The sequence below is a fragment of the Ambystoma mexicanum genome, chromosome 5p (genome assembly GCF_040938575.1).
Source record: "Ambystoma mexicanum isolate Mex_15411 chromosome 5p, UKY_AmexF1_1, whole genome shotgun sequence".
Taxonomy (NCBI): Eukaryota; Metazoa; Chordata; class Amphibia; order Caudata; family Ambystomatidae; genus Ambystoma; species Ambystoma mexicanum.
In genome coordinates this window covers 1237636018-1237650106 of record NC_090930.1, presented here as the reverse complement: position 1 = coordinate 1237650106, position 14089 = coordinate 1237636018, and positions in this window count along the sequence as shown.

Genomic DNA, 14089 nt, shown 5'->3' with positions numbered 1-14089 from the left:
GTGCTGCAGTGACGAGTTCTGCTCTATGCAGGCTCAGGCAGGGGGTATTGTGACATCAGAACTCAAGCATATTAACTGATTACAGGATGGCTGTGTTGTCATTTTCTTACTACAGGTCAGTAATGATGTTGTGACTAGCTTGTAAAGGGTTTATACAGGTATTACAGGCTGTTGTGTGTGTGTGTATATATATATATATATATATATATATATATATATATATATATATATATATATATATATATATATATAATCAGTAAAACAACTTTGTTAAAGGGATGTTATGGTTAAGTTGTGCTACTAAAAACCTATAAAATTCAGTGAAAAAAACGTTGTCACTGGGACGTTATGGTTCCAAGTAAAACCGAAAACCCCCTGAAATTCGCCAGTTATGGTAAGCTAAGCAACCATAACTCGCGCCACTACGTACACTGCTAAGACTAATACCCAGGACATCAAAGAAGACATCACAAATGTCATTGATGACATCAGTGATGATATCACATGCCAGGCTCCTCTTTTTTCCTTTACAGACATATCTAGGCCAGTCATAGTCAGGAACTACAAATTCAAAAAGTACTATATTTGTAGATGTATACTTCAAATATGTTCTTACAGTAATTCACTTAGGGTTCACTCACAGCATATGAAACATATAGATTGGGGAAAACACAGATTTGGAAAACAGCAATGCTTTCTATGTTTGAAGATAATCAGTAAGATTATCAACACTTTCTTATAGTTCTGCTTTTATTAAATTACTTTACTTTCCTGGATATGCTAATATTTGTATACATTGTATGCACACTACTTTCCTTAGGGTCCAGTCACATTATATGATAGTTATACATAGAGAAGTAGTAGCTTTGAAGCAGAGCAATAATTTCTGGGTATAAATTCAATCAGTTAGGATATGAAGATTGGCTGGTAATACTGTTATTTACTACATTTTCCCAGTATATGCTCACATTTGTATGTGTTGTTGTCTATTTGTGTTTTGTTTCAAATAATGCAATTATGTATTAAATGTATTTTATTAGCTAGTTATTAAATGTTGCACAGTAGGCAAAACTGTAATAAAAAGCATTTATCATTTTACTATTCAACATGGTAAGATTAATAATATTGTACATCCATCCTGTATGTTGCACACAATGCCTATGTTTCTACATAAGTAGCTCAGTATACTAGAAAGAACCTGATAATAGAATGGTATTCGTATCAATGCATTACTTAATGCACTACGTACCTCATGATATTTATTCCAATAATCCTACACACTTTTTTTTATCAACATTACCATAAGAATCCCTTGTACAGACTTTTCATGAAAAGTAAATGCACATGTGATGTCATCAGTGGTGTCATCAATGACATTTGTGATGTCATCTTTGATGTCCTGAGTGTTAGTCTTAGCAGTGCACGGTGATGGCGCGAGTTATGGTTGCTTAGCTTACCATAACTGGCGAATTTCAGGGGATTTTCGGTTTTACTTGGAACCATAACGTCCCTGTAACAAAGTTTTTTTCACTGAATTTCATAGGTTTTTAGTAGCGCAACTTAACTATAAAGTTCCTTCAACAATGTTTTTTTTTTACTGAATTTCATAGGTTTTTAATAGTGCAACTTAACCATAACCTCCCTTTACCAAAGTTTTTTTTATTTTACTAAATATAGATATACATAGTGTGAATTTCATAGGTGTTTACTAGGATTCCCTTACTTTATATACATGTATATAGAATATACTGAACCCCCTGCTAGTGATTTTGATGTCTGCAGACTGTGCGTGTGTCCGTGGACAGAAGCGGACAACATCAACACTACCGAAAAACTCAGGGGTTATCTTGTATTGTTCTATCATGCCATATAAACAGTGAACAAGATCAAAAAGCAGCACATGAACACAATAGATGTAATAATAAATAAGAAGTGGAACCTATATATGTAAGACATCAACCGTCCATTTAAATAGCATATGTACTAGAATGAAATATACCAAAACAAAAAAGATATGCCTCCAACATAATTACCTCACAGAAACTGCACAGCAAGAAGCAACCGCGAACCTGCACAACTGTAACAACAAAACCTACCAGAAACTAGCAAGTAAACTTCATTTTTCTTATATATTGTAAATGTCCAGTACTTTGGAATGGCTTGAAGAACATTTCCCACGTGATGAAATGAGTGAAGACAGTGATACTTATGGTAGACACTTCTCTATATAAGCCAATTAATAACCTTTACTTTATGCGTACTTAACACATTTTTTAACAGACCAAACAAACAGTGAAAATAATATAACACAAAAGACATTAGAACATGCTCTACAGTGAATGGAACAAAAAATGGATATGCTAATGGAAAACCTCAATCTTTTAAAATATATTGCGGAGGACCACATAAAAGACAAGATTAAATATCATTGTCCCACATGTACCTATTCCCTCTCTCCATGTCCCAGTCGACTATCCCCAAACCCTCACCACCAAGAAAAACATTATGATGAGACTTCCATCTCTGTATCCCCTCCCATCCATCCTCTCCAAACCCCTAATTCCCATGTATTTGTGTCAGTTTCTGCTTCCCCCTCTCTTTCAAAAATGTTATATTTGTATATAATAATAAAATATTATATGTGTTGTTACTTCATTCATTTGTGTCTTATTTTTAAAAAAGGCATTTAGGGTGTCTGCGGAAAGCGCGGGTGACTGGAATGTCCGCAATTAACCAACATGGGGGTGTCCTAAGGACACTATACCTGTCCGTACTCTCCGCAATTAAAATGGAACTGTTCTTAGAACACAACCAGTGTCCGGGATGTCCGCAACTAACCAAAATGGAGGTGTCCTTAGAACACTATACCAGTCTGTAATGTCTGCAATCAAAATGGAACTGTTCTTAGAACACACCCGGCGTCCGGGATGTCAGCAATTAACCAAAATGGAGGTGTCCTAAAGCACTATACCTGTCCGTACAGTCCGCAATCAAGATGAAACTGTTCTTAGAACACACTCAATGTCCGGATGTCCGTAATTAACCAAAAGGAAACACTACCTGTTTGTACTGTTTGTAATTAAAATAGGAGTGTCGGCACTGTCCATAGAACATCTACGCACATGCGCACCACACCCATAGGTCCTACGAACATCGCGCCTGTCCCTAACTGTCTGTCGCACATGTGTTGCACTTTTAATTAGTTTGAGGACCCAAACACTATACGTAGAACACCCGCGCACATGCGCACAACCATCCCTGCACATTTGGTGTCCTGCGGACAGCCATCCCATTCATGAATGTGTCTGAGGCATCATTATGTGACCGCACCCACGCTGAGCGTGTGTCCTTATTTGCGGACACTGCCCGGGTCCCCAAACACTTTAAATGTGCTTTTTTGGACAATCCAAAGTATTTTACAGTAAAAGTTCACCATTGAACATGTCCCAGACAATGTCCTTGGCGATCTACATACTTTTTGGAACTTTTTGAGCCTTACTTTGGTGTTCAATACGTCCGCGGACAGCACGGCTGTCCACGGAGCACGCACCTGCACCCCTAGAAAAGGCCACAGCCCAGAGCTCATCCTCATTCTGTCTTTCTACTACTGCAGATTGACTTGCTTTTTCTGCTTTTGCTGCTCTTGCTGCTTTTGCATCATCTAACCTGATGGCATCCATGGCTGCTGCTGCTCCAACTGGTGCTACTTCTGCATCAGCAGCACCCCCACCCGCTCCACCACGACCACGTCCCCAAGGGCCTGCAAAGGGGAACAGGCGTGAGGATGCAGAGGAGAGCCCGTACTAAGCAGGCCGCCTGCAAGTCCACAGGAGGCAAGGCGCCTCGCAAGCAGCTGGCCACCAAGGCTGCCCGGAAGAGCGCCCCCGCCACTGGCGGCGTCAAGAAACCTCACTGCTACTGACCCAGCACTGTGGCTCTGAGGGAGATCCGCCGCTACCAGAAATCCACCGAGCTGCTCATCCTCATCCTCCCAAGAGGAGTCTTGGGTGTGGCGGTTGTTTACCACTCTTGGTGGAGTACCAAAAGCTCACGTGAATAAGGTCACCTGCAATCAGTGCCATGTGGTGCTGAGTCATGGAAGGCCTGGTTCGTACAGCTTTGGTACGACATCAATGAAGCGACACCTGAGGTCGTTCCACGGTGGGGATATTCGCAAGGTTGTACCTTGTGATAAACGTAGTAGGTTGAGTTCCTCTACAGCATTCTCCGTTTCTGCTCCTGTCACCACAAGAGACACTCCTGTGGGACAGCGCATTCCTCCAGCTGCCTCATAGGCCGTTCATGATGCTGTTGACCCTTACCTTCCGAGGGTCACAATATTGTGTATGTATGCAACGCAGTACTCTGCAGGGGGGGGAACCTTTGGAGTGCTTTCAAGACTGCGGTCAAGGAGCACGAGAAGGTCTGCCCACCACTTGAATAAGTCCCCCCCTACATCTTTCTTTCTCTACCTGCCCTTTCTTATCCCCGTGGTTGGTGTCCCTTCCGTACCCTCCTTTCCCCTGCTTTCCTTGTGTGTCGTGTTTAAAAAAAAAAAAACATATAAAACAACACAAACCAAAAACAAAAGGCTTTTTTCAGAGCCGCCTTTCACAGTTTAAAAATAGAAGTGACAAATAAATAGTGCAAGGTCCTGTGCAGTTTCTAGAAGTTTGCGGACAGTTTGTGGACTTTTATTTTTTGGGGGTGCTGCCTTATCATAACAATTTCACTTTTTGATGGGAAGAAGTGGTGGCTCTGAGAGCCTTTAGGTGGTGTTTTTTTGTGTTTCAAAAACTTCAAATGATTAACACCTACTGCAAAATGTATTAATGTAATTCCAAAAAAGATCGCAATGCATTTTGTATATTTTGCAGAAAAATCTGATTGCCAGCATAAGTAAGATGTACTCCATCTCTGCGAAAAATGTATGTGCTACGAAACATAATATTTTCATTGTGAAAAGAGGACATATCAACATCTCTTAAAAAGGCACTAACAGCCTTATTGACATTGCGCCTCGCTTTCTCCATTTGTGGACCAAATACAGAAGAACGCAGCCACATTTCTTTCTGCGCAATACGAGAAAAGATTACTTGAGAATTTGGAAACATGTCCATGACCTTCCCAAGTCCTTCTTTCATCGCAAATTGCAAAGAAATTCCAGACACATGTCCTAAACTGTTCCCTCCACAATGAATAATAATTATGTCTGGATGACGCTGTGTCAACAAAGTAGCACAGAGAGGTACCAAATCCAGCCACTTCATTCCACGCACTCCATGCCAGTACACTTCCACATGACGGAATCCAAGATGTGCAGCCACCTAACAGAGCATGCACCTCCAACCAAAATATCCATGAGTCTCCCAAAATCCAGATAATCTGTTTTCTAAAACACACAACCATGTTCTTCTCTCAGGAAAAAAGACTTTCTGACAAACTCTCTCCTTACACAACACACTCAAAAAACTTTATTGACCAAACCATGCACAAACATATCTCCAACTACCAACACCCTGATTTTCTCTACCTCTGCCATCTTCACTGCACACAGCCTCTTTCAAAACAAATCCACAACCTCAACTTCTGATTGACTAATCCCTACATTCCCCTTTCCCTGCTGGATTTGCTGGAAAACCCCGGATGTCCATGGAGCGCGTAACCCTCTAAACAGCCCTTCTACCCTTTCCACTTCAATCTCTGTGCCATTCCCTCATTGGATACAGCTAAGCAGTCACACAACCATCCACCAATCACATCCAAGACCTCTACATCTAACTCCATCATCATAGTTCAGCACTTCAAATGTACTGTTGATTACTCTGTCGAGTACAAGTCTCATGTCATTGGAAAGTGCCTATTACAAAAACTACTGTACATGTATCCAAGATTTCTACTTGCAGCTTCATGCATATCCACATGCATGAATACAAACTACAGGTATGCATTTTTTCTGCACAGTACATGTACAACTCTTATAAATTCATATGAACAGGGTAACTGCCGCTTAACCTGTATAACCTATAAAATTAACTTACTGTCATTTTTCTCATCTGCTATAATCAACTGTCACTTCCAAACCTGTCTGCTATATAAATTCCTTTTTTATACACAACTATCTAAAAAAAGTGTAATTTCATATTAAAAGATGTGAGAAATAACAGTATAATTGTATAAAAACAATTAGTAGTGCATTATAAAATTATACACAGCCAGGATGAATTCATGCATCTTTATACATTCACACAGATAGACACTATCATTAGAAAAGCTCCCAGCTGAAATAATACCACTGCCTCTACATCAAATTCTTCTGCTTTATTACGCACACCTATACAAATACATAAATTGCATGTTTTCCTATACAGTTTTTGCTATTTACCCTATAAAAAAGCTAAATAAATATATAATTATTTCTTATATCTCCTAACATCCAATAACACAGACTTAAAAAACCAAGTGAGTTTCATGCGCTTAGTATTATACTCATTTGCAAAACATGTTCAACTAACAGATTCTAAGTAAAATATACAGGCGGCACACATGCTAAAGAAACTGCATGCACACTCTATGTTCAGTTATAATAAAACACTACTACTACAAAGACATAAAACTCAGCGTCTAAATTAACAACAGTGCCATAAACACACATATTCACTAACTTCTTTCTTTTACAATTGCAGTGAAGACCACTCTCCTGAAAAGCAGAAGCATCTGAACTACAAACAACAACTCAGAAGAAACCTACTTGTTCCATACAAAAAAGTAAGTACAATACTACCATAATGTTCTATTTGTTACTCATTTTTTTTTATATATACAAAAAGAAAGTCCAGTATTTCAACCGGTGTTGCTTAACACTCTTCCCCCATCAACGATGGAGTCAATTATCCAAAATACTTTATTTAAATCTCATCTATTTCATAAAAACAATCATAAAAATGATCATAGTACATAAAACATATATCATATGTTAAAACCACACAAGTAAGAACACCATAAGTGAAAAATGTTATAATCATTTCTTTAGGATCATACACTCTGATTCCTATGCCACACAATTGATGGCCTATTTCCTATTGGTGTAATGTAAACAACCCGACTTGTACAAGTTTCTGTCCTTCAGATACAATAATGTAGGACATTCTTCAGGGGATTTTTGACTTGTGCCGGAATTAATAATTCTTCTTTAGGGGAGAAACCTGTTAATCAAAAGCAAAAGGCACCCTATTAGTATCTAGTAATCCAGTATTAATCTTATTTTACTTAAATGGAAACCCTCATCCCTAAGAGGGTGAACAGTAGGTATGAATCCGACTACATACCTTTAGTCCCATTGATAAATCCTGGGCCTGTTCTGTAAATCACAGCAGATTCCCAATTTCTTGAGGAATTCTTGCGTTTCCTTAATCTCTCCTTTCTAGGTAAAAATTGTCATGGGCAAAATTTAGAATTACGAGCAAAAATAGACTCAAGGGACTTAACACATACCTATTTCTATTCACTGTCAATCATCATTCTTATAGTCAAACTTACCTATCTCACTGCTGGTCTGTAATATAGTGAGGTAAGCGCTCTCAGTCCTGTGTCTTATTATTCCACACCCGTGGTAATTGGACCCATTCCACCACTCTTTGAGGTTTAGTATTCTGTGAGGAGACAGAGTCCCTATTTAGTGACCTCTCATCTCCCCATATATCATTACATACAATAACCTCCAACATCCAAGTGATAGAGGCCCTTCCCCTTACTTACTTCCAAAAGTTCCTTATTCCTGCCTCACTATTACTGTGTCTGCGTCCTCATCCGGAGATTCACCCATGGAAACGCGGGTCAAAAACAACCTCCTTAAATACCAGCTGACGATGTCAAAAGAGCGCAAATTCGCGGGTCACAACATGACGCGATGACGTCATCGCGCACGAGCGTGACGTCGTGACGTCACCACGCAATTTTATTTATTTATTTATTATTTTTTTTTTTTCACACACTACAAATACAGTGCAACACATCAATAAAGACAAGTGTTTGAACAAGAATGAATGAACAAAATCTTAACAAATGTCACACTGCTCACATGGGCATTACATAATATTGCACACACTTTTGTATTTCAGAACACATAGGGAACGCATGACTGACCCACACCATATCGAGTCTACGGGACCCCAACATCCTAGTCCTTCTCTACCCAGGTCAAATATTGCACACGTCCGGGCGGGAGGCACTCAACAGAGAGAGACACCCAAATGCATGTGTAATTAATCACCACACACCTCCTAGGCATTATGCCACTCCACACCTTCGTTCAATCCCTTAATATGGCTTTTGGATAGAAAAATGAGTTTTTGTTCTAAATGCAATAATTTTTTGTTAATAATCACTTGTGACCGACCTTTGATGTGTTTCAAAATACACCATTCAAAGTCATTATGTGAATGTTCCATTTCTATAAAGTGCTTGACCATAGGGGCCTGTACCACCTTGTTCCTGATGCAGCTTTTATGCTCAATCATTCTAGTTCTGCATTTTCTGTTAGTTTTGCCAATGTACATTCGTTTGCATGGACATATAATCAAATAGATCACATTATTTGTATTGCAATTGGTGTGTTCATTAATATTCCACATTTTATCCAGACCCAAATCTACATGCACTGTTTTCTTTGTTTGGGTGCACATACAACAGGTTCCACAAGGGAAATGACCCACAACAGGGGGGAGACCCCATAACATTGTTTGTTGCACAGGTTTCTTTTTAGTGCTCACATCATTTCTCATAATCAAATTTCTTACAGTGGTGCTTTTTTTGAAAGCTACAATAGGCCTCCCGACTTCCTTGGTCATGATCTTATTCCAATTTCTTGTTACAATGCCCTTAATTTTATATGACAGATTGCTGAATGTGTTAACAAAAACAAGAGGCGTCTCCTTTGTCTTTCTTTCTCTCTGAATTTGTTGATCAAGGAGAGATTCTCGATTATTGTTAAACGCTCTTTTGGCTGCTTTTTTAACCAAAGGGGTGGGATAGCCTCGATGTACCAATTTAGTAATCAAATTATTCGCTCCAACCTCATATGATTCATTGGTGCTACTATTCTTTTTCAGTCGTAAAAATTGCCCAAAAGGAAGATTGTTCTTAACATGTTGGGCGTGATGACTCCTGAAGTGCAGCAATGCATTTTTGTCAGTGGCTTTGGTATACGGTCGGACCAATAGAAATCCGTTCTGGTGATATATGCAGATATCTAAATAGTTGACTTCCTTATTGCTTATATTACTGGTAAATTTTAGGTATCTATTTTGTTGATTAAGCCACTGTAAAAAATGGTTCGCCTCCTCTTCATTCCCTTTCCAGATAATGAAAATATCGTCTATATAACGCAACATACGATATTATTCTGAAAGGGATTGCGTTCATTATAGACAACCGTTTCCTCAAACATGTTAACATACAAATTGGCAACATTCGGGGCCATGGCAGAACCCATGGCTGTCCCTTCAATCTGCTTGTAAAACTGTCCCATAAATTGGAAGAAATTTTGTGTAAGGGCCATCTCTGTGCACCACTTAATAAAAGAGGAGGATACTGGATTCTCATCCTCTCTTTTCAATAAAGTCTCCTCTACTACCTCCAAAGTCGCCAACTGTGGTATGTTAGTGTATAATGCTTGAATATCTAAGCAAATAAGTACTCAAACACACTGTGGGACTGATTCATGGAATTTGTGCGCCGAAAAGCGGGAATTCGTGTGTGATTCTGCCCACAAATCCTCATTTGTTAAACAGGGATTTGCAGACAGAATGGCTTACAAATCCCAGTTTTTCGGCACACAACTTCCATAAATCAGCAAGTACAATGTTAATATTGCAGAACAAAGAACTGTTTTAATACTATACCATTAGATTTAGTATTAGTGCTTCTCCTCACCACAAGCTTACTTTGTATTGTCATCTGAACCCCAGTATAGTAACACACAAATACAAGAATAGCCTTCCCAACTTGTTGTAGCTGGCCATTGCACAATCACACACCTCCACATACATCCTTACCATCATACTCAGACACTCATGCACACAGCACACATACATTGCACAACAGCCCAACCCATACCTTCTTTTTTTTCCAACAGACCCCAAAGAATGCCTACCAAAAATCAAGTTCGTAGAAAGCAACGCAGAAGTAGAGCAAATCAAAATGAAAGTGTCAAAATAAGTATCCATCTCTAGCAGAATTTGTACAAAAAGTTAAAACAAAACAGCTAATAGAGTCATTAAGTGAAACAAAACAAGCTTCCAGTACAGACACTTTGCCTCCTCTTTCAAAATGTAAAACGAAACCGAAAGTGATTAACAAGAATTCAGCTACCACTACTACTAACACTGCTCCTACAAATCTTGATGTAGTGACAAGTAACCATAACAAAAAAAGTATTTTACAAAAAATGTTCCGGCACAGAGTCCTTCAGAATCTTATAAAAACAGGAGAGAAATTAAGCACAACCCTTAAACCCTACCATAGAAAATTAATCTTAGAAGTTCTCATATACAGTGAAATCCATCTCAAAAGGAAGTTATTTATTTTAGTTTCAAACAGAATGAAACCACTCACAAAACTAACTACTAAACTACAAAAAATACTTCTCAATAAATAAAATGTCAACAAAAATAACTTCTTAAATATCTGTGGAGGTGAATGGAGTCACACCACGAGCACAGAAACATATTTTAATGAAGAAGCATACAAACAAAAGCAAACAAACACAATTGCCATACATATCAGTGGACGTGGGTATGAAACATGTAATAATGCCATAATGGAACAAGAAATGCTCCTTACAAAAATATTCCCAGAAGACTCACTATCACCTCTCCATCCAACTGAACCAAAATGTCCAGTGTACAAATGGCCGTGCACGTCAATATGTAACATTGCCAAAAAATCTTTCAAATCTTTACGCCAGTTCCTCAATCAGTATGTGAAAGGCAAAGACAAATTCAAAATGAAACTACTACAAAATATGGATACCTGTCCAGTGCAGAAATACACAGGACTACAAGGGCATTCATTAGCCTGCATTCCAGGACCTATTTGCAAAAGCACCTTCCATCATATCAAAATGATATCAACACATCATTCAACTATAAGAAATCTAGTCCATAAACTGTACTATGCTAAAAGTTCTGCTTCAACACTAGCCAATTTAAACTACAATCTTCTACATGGTACAGCCAAAGACCTACTCGAAGAAATAGAGCAAATCCAGAGAAAATATTTTGGTAAGTGAATGCCACTTACAAAATGCAATAGCTTTACAACAGACTATCAAACATTTTACAGATGACAACCTTCTACTACACACATCCAAAAAAGAAATACTAAAATTTAAAAGCACATCCGCTGAAGTACAAACCATGTGTGTGTATATTGCCGCAGAACTTTTTATAAAAGTAGCACAAAAACTGTAGACATAACATACATAATAGAAGACAATGAAGATTACAAATGGTTTGAATTAGCTCTCTACCTTTTAGCAGAAAACAAATACGAAATAACTGACCCCTTAATACTTTGCAGTTACTGCACTGCAAAACTTGACAACAACCAATCTCCTTCACGTGCTATCACAAATAACTTGGAATTATTCTCACTGCCAAAACCCCTACAACAACTCAATTTATATGAGAGCATCATAATTCAAACAGTGCACCCATTTCAAGCAATAATACACCTTCAACCAAAAACAGCAAAAATATCTCCCCTAATTAGTCAAAGGCATTTGTGGCAAAGTAGTTTATTTACCATTAGATCTGAAAGAAAATGTACACACTCTGGGAGTGCAACGTCCAATAGATCAATCTTTAATTGTCTTAGTAAATGGTGTACCTACAAATGACCAAAAAATTTGGCAACAACTCGTGGACTTACATAAAGTTAGACACGCCTTGCAATATCTAAAAGACAATAATGATTACTACAAAGAAATTAGTATTGAAGAAAACCTTTGGGAAACCACTGAAATAATTGAAGATTCACCAGAAACTGGTCAATTTCAACTTCTAGATCCTGCTACAGTATCCAATATTTTAGACAATTATACAATTCATCTATTACACTCTAAAGACTCCATAGATGATGCGCTGGAAACGTACCACATGTGACAAACCAAAGGATCACCAATCAGCATATGGGAAAAAAGTATAGAAGCACAAGCTTTTCCTCTACTCTTATCTACTGGGAAAGGAGGAAGGTACGATGATTGACCCACTCAGATAACAGCATCAGAATACCGCTCTTTACGAATGTATTCTGAAGATCCCAGATGTATACAAAATCCACCTACTCTTTGAAAGTGAATTAGCAACTCTATGCTACAGAGTTGCACAAACATTGAAATCAGGTACCCATTTTCAAAATATGTCAGCTACACAATTACTACAAAAAGTACAAGAAAAAGATGAAATTCTACAATCAAGCATTACAAATCTGTTAGCAAACATGCGTGATACAAAAGAATACTGGTTCCAACATCACGGAGATGTACGTTGTATGATAAGGAACCTTGGCCCACCCACTTGCTTTGTTACATCAAGTTGTGCAGAATATGCATGGGAAGATTTACATGATTTCCTAGGCATAGCAAACAAAAACAAACCAAACATAGATATACTAATACCCGGAGTACACATGTAGAAACATAGGCATTGTGTGCAGCAGACATGATGGAGGTGCAATATTAATAATCTTGCCATGTTAAATACTAAAACTATAAATACTTTCTTATTAGAGTTTAGCATAATGTAACTTACTACATAATTGCATTATTGCAAACAAAATAAAAAAAGAAAACAACACATACAAATATGAGCATATAAAGGGAAAGTGAAGTAACCAAAAAAACAACAGTATTATCAGACAATCGTCATAATCTAACTGATTATCTTCATGCACAGAAATGTTTGCTCTGCTTCAAAGCTACTACTTCACTATGTATAACTATCACATTATGTGAATGGCCCCTAAGAAAGTAGTGTTATTACAAATATGAGCATATCCAGAGAAAGTACAGCGATAAAAAAACAGCAGAACAATAAGAAAATGTTGATAACCTTACTGATTATCTTCATAAACAGAAAGCATTGCTATCTTTCAAGTCTGTGTTTTCCCCTATATATACGTTTCATATGCTGTGACTGGACCCCAAGTGAATTACTGTAAAAACATATTTGAACTATAAGTCTACAAATGTAGTACTTTTTGAATTTTTAGTTCCTGACTGTTATTGGCCTAGATATGTCAGCAAAGGAAAAAAGAGGGAGTGAGAAATGTGATGTCATCAGTGATGCCACCAAGGACACCCGCGATGCCATCTCTGATGTCCCCGGTGCCAGCCGCAGCAGTGCACAGTGGCGGCGCGAGTCACGGCCGCACAGCCCACCACAACCGTCGAACCCCCGGGCCCTCTTGGCTCCACCTCCAACCACAACGTCCCTTCAACAAAGTTCCTTTACTAAATTTCATAGGTTTTTGGTAGCTCAACCTAGCCATAACACCCCTTCAACAAAGTTATCTCACTGAATATAGATATAGATAATATACATTTGATAAATGTTTACTAGAATTCCCTTAGTTTACAAACATATAACATAGAAAATACTGAACCCCTTGCCCCCACTAATGATTTTGATGTCCGTGGTCCGTGCGCACGTCCGCGGACAGACCCGGTCACCATCAACACTATCCAAAAACTCAGAGGTATCTTACATTATTTTATCATACAATAAAATCACAGTACATGTTGAAAAAGCAGCACATAAATACATTACATTTAATAATAAATAAGAAGTGGAAACTGTATATGTAAGACTCCAACCATCCACTGAAATAGCGTCTGCAATACAATGTAATATACCAAATCAAAATAAATATGCCTTCAACAGAATTACCTCACAGAAACTGCACAGCAAAAATCAAGAGCACACATACATAGCAGTAACACCAAACGTTTGTAAGAAACTAGTAAATACACTACATTTATTTCGTATATTTATAAACTTTCTGTATTAGGTACACTAAAACTAATATT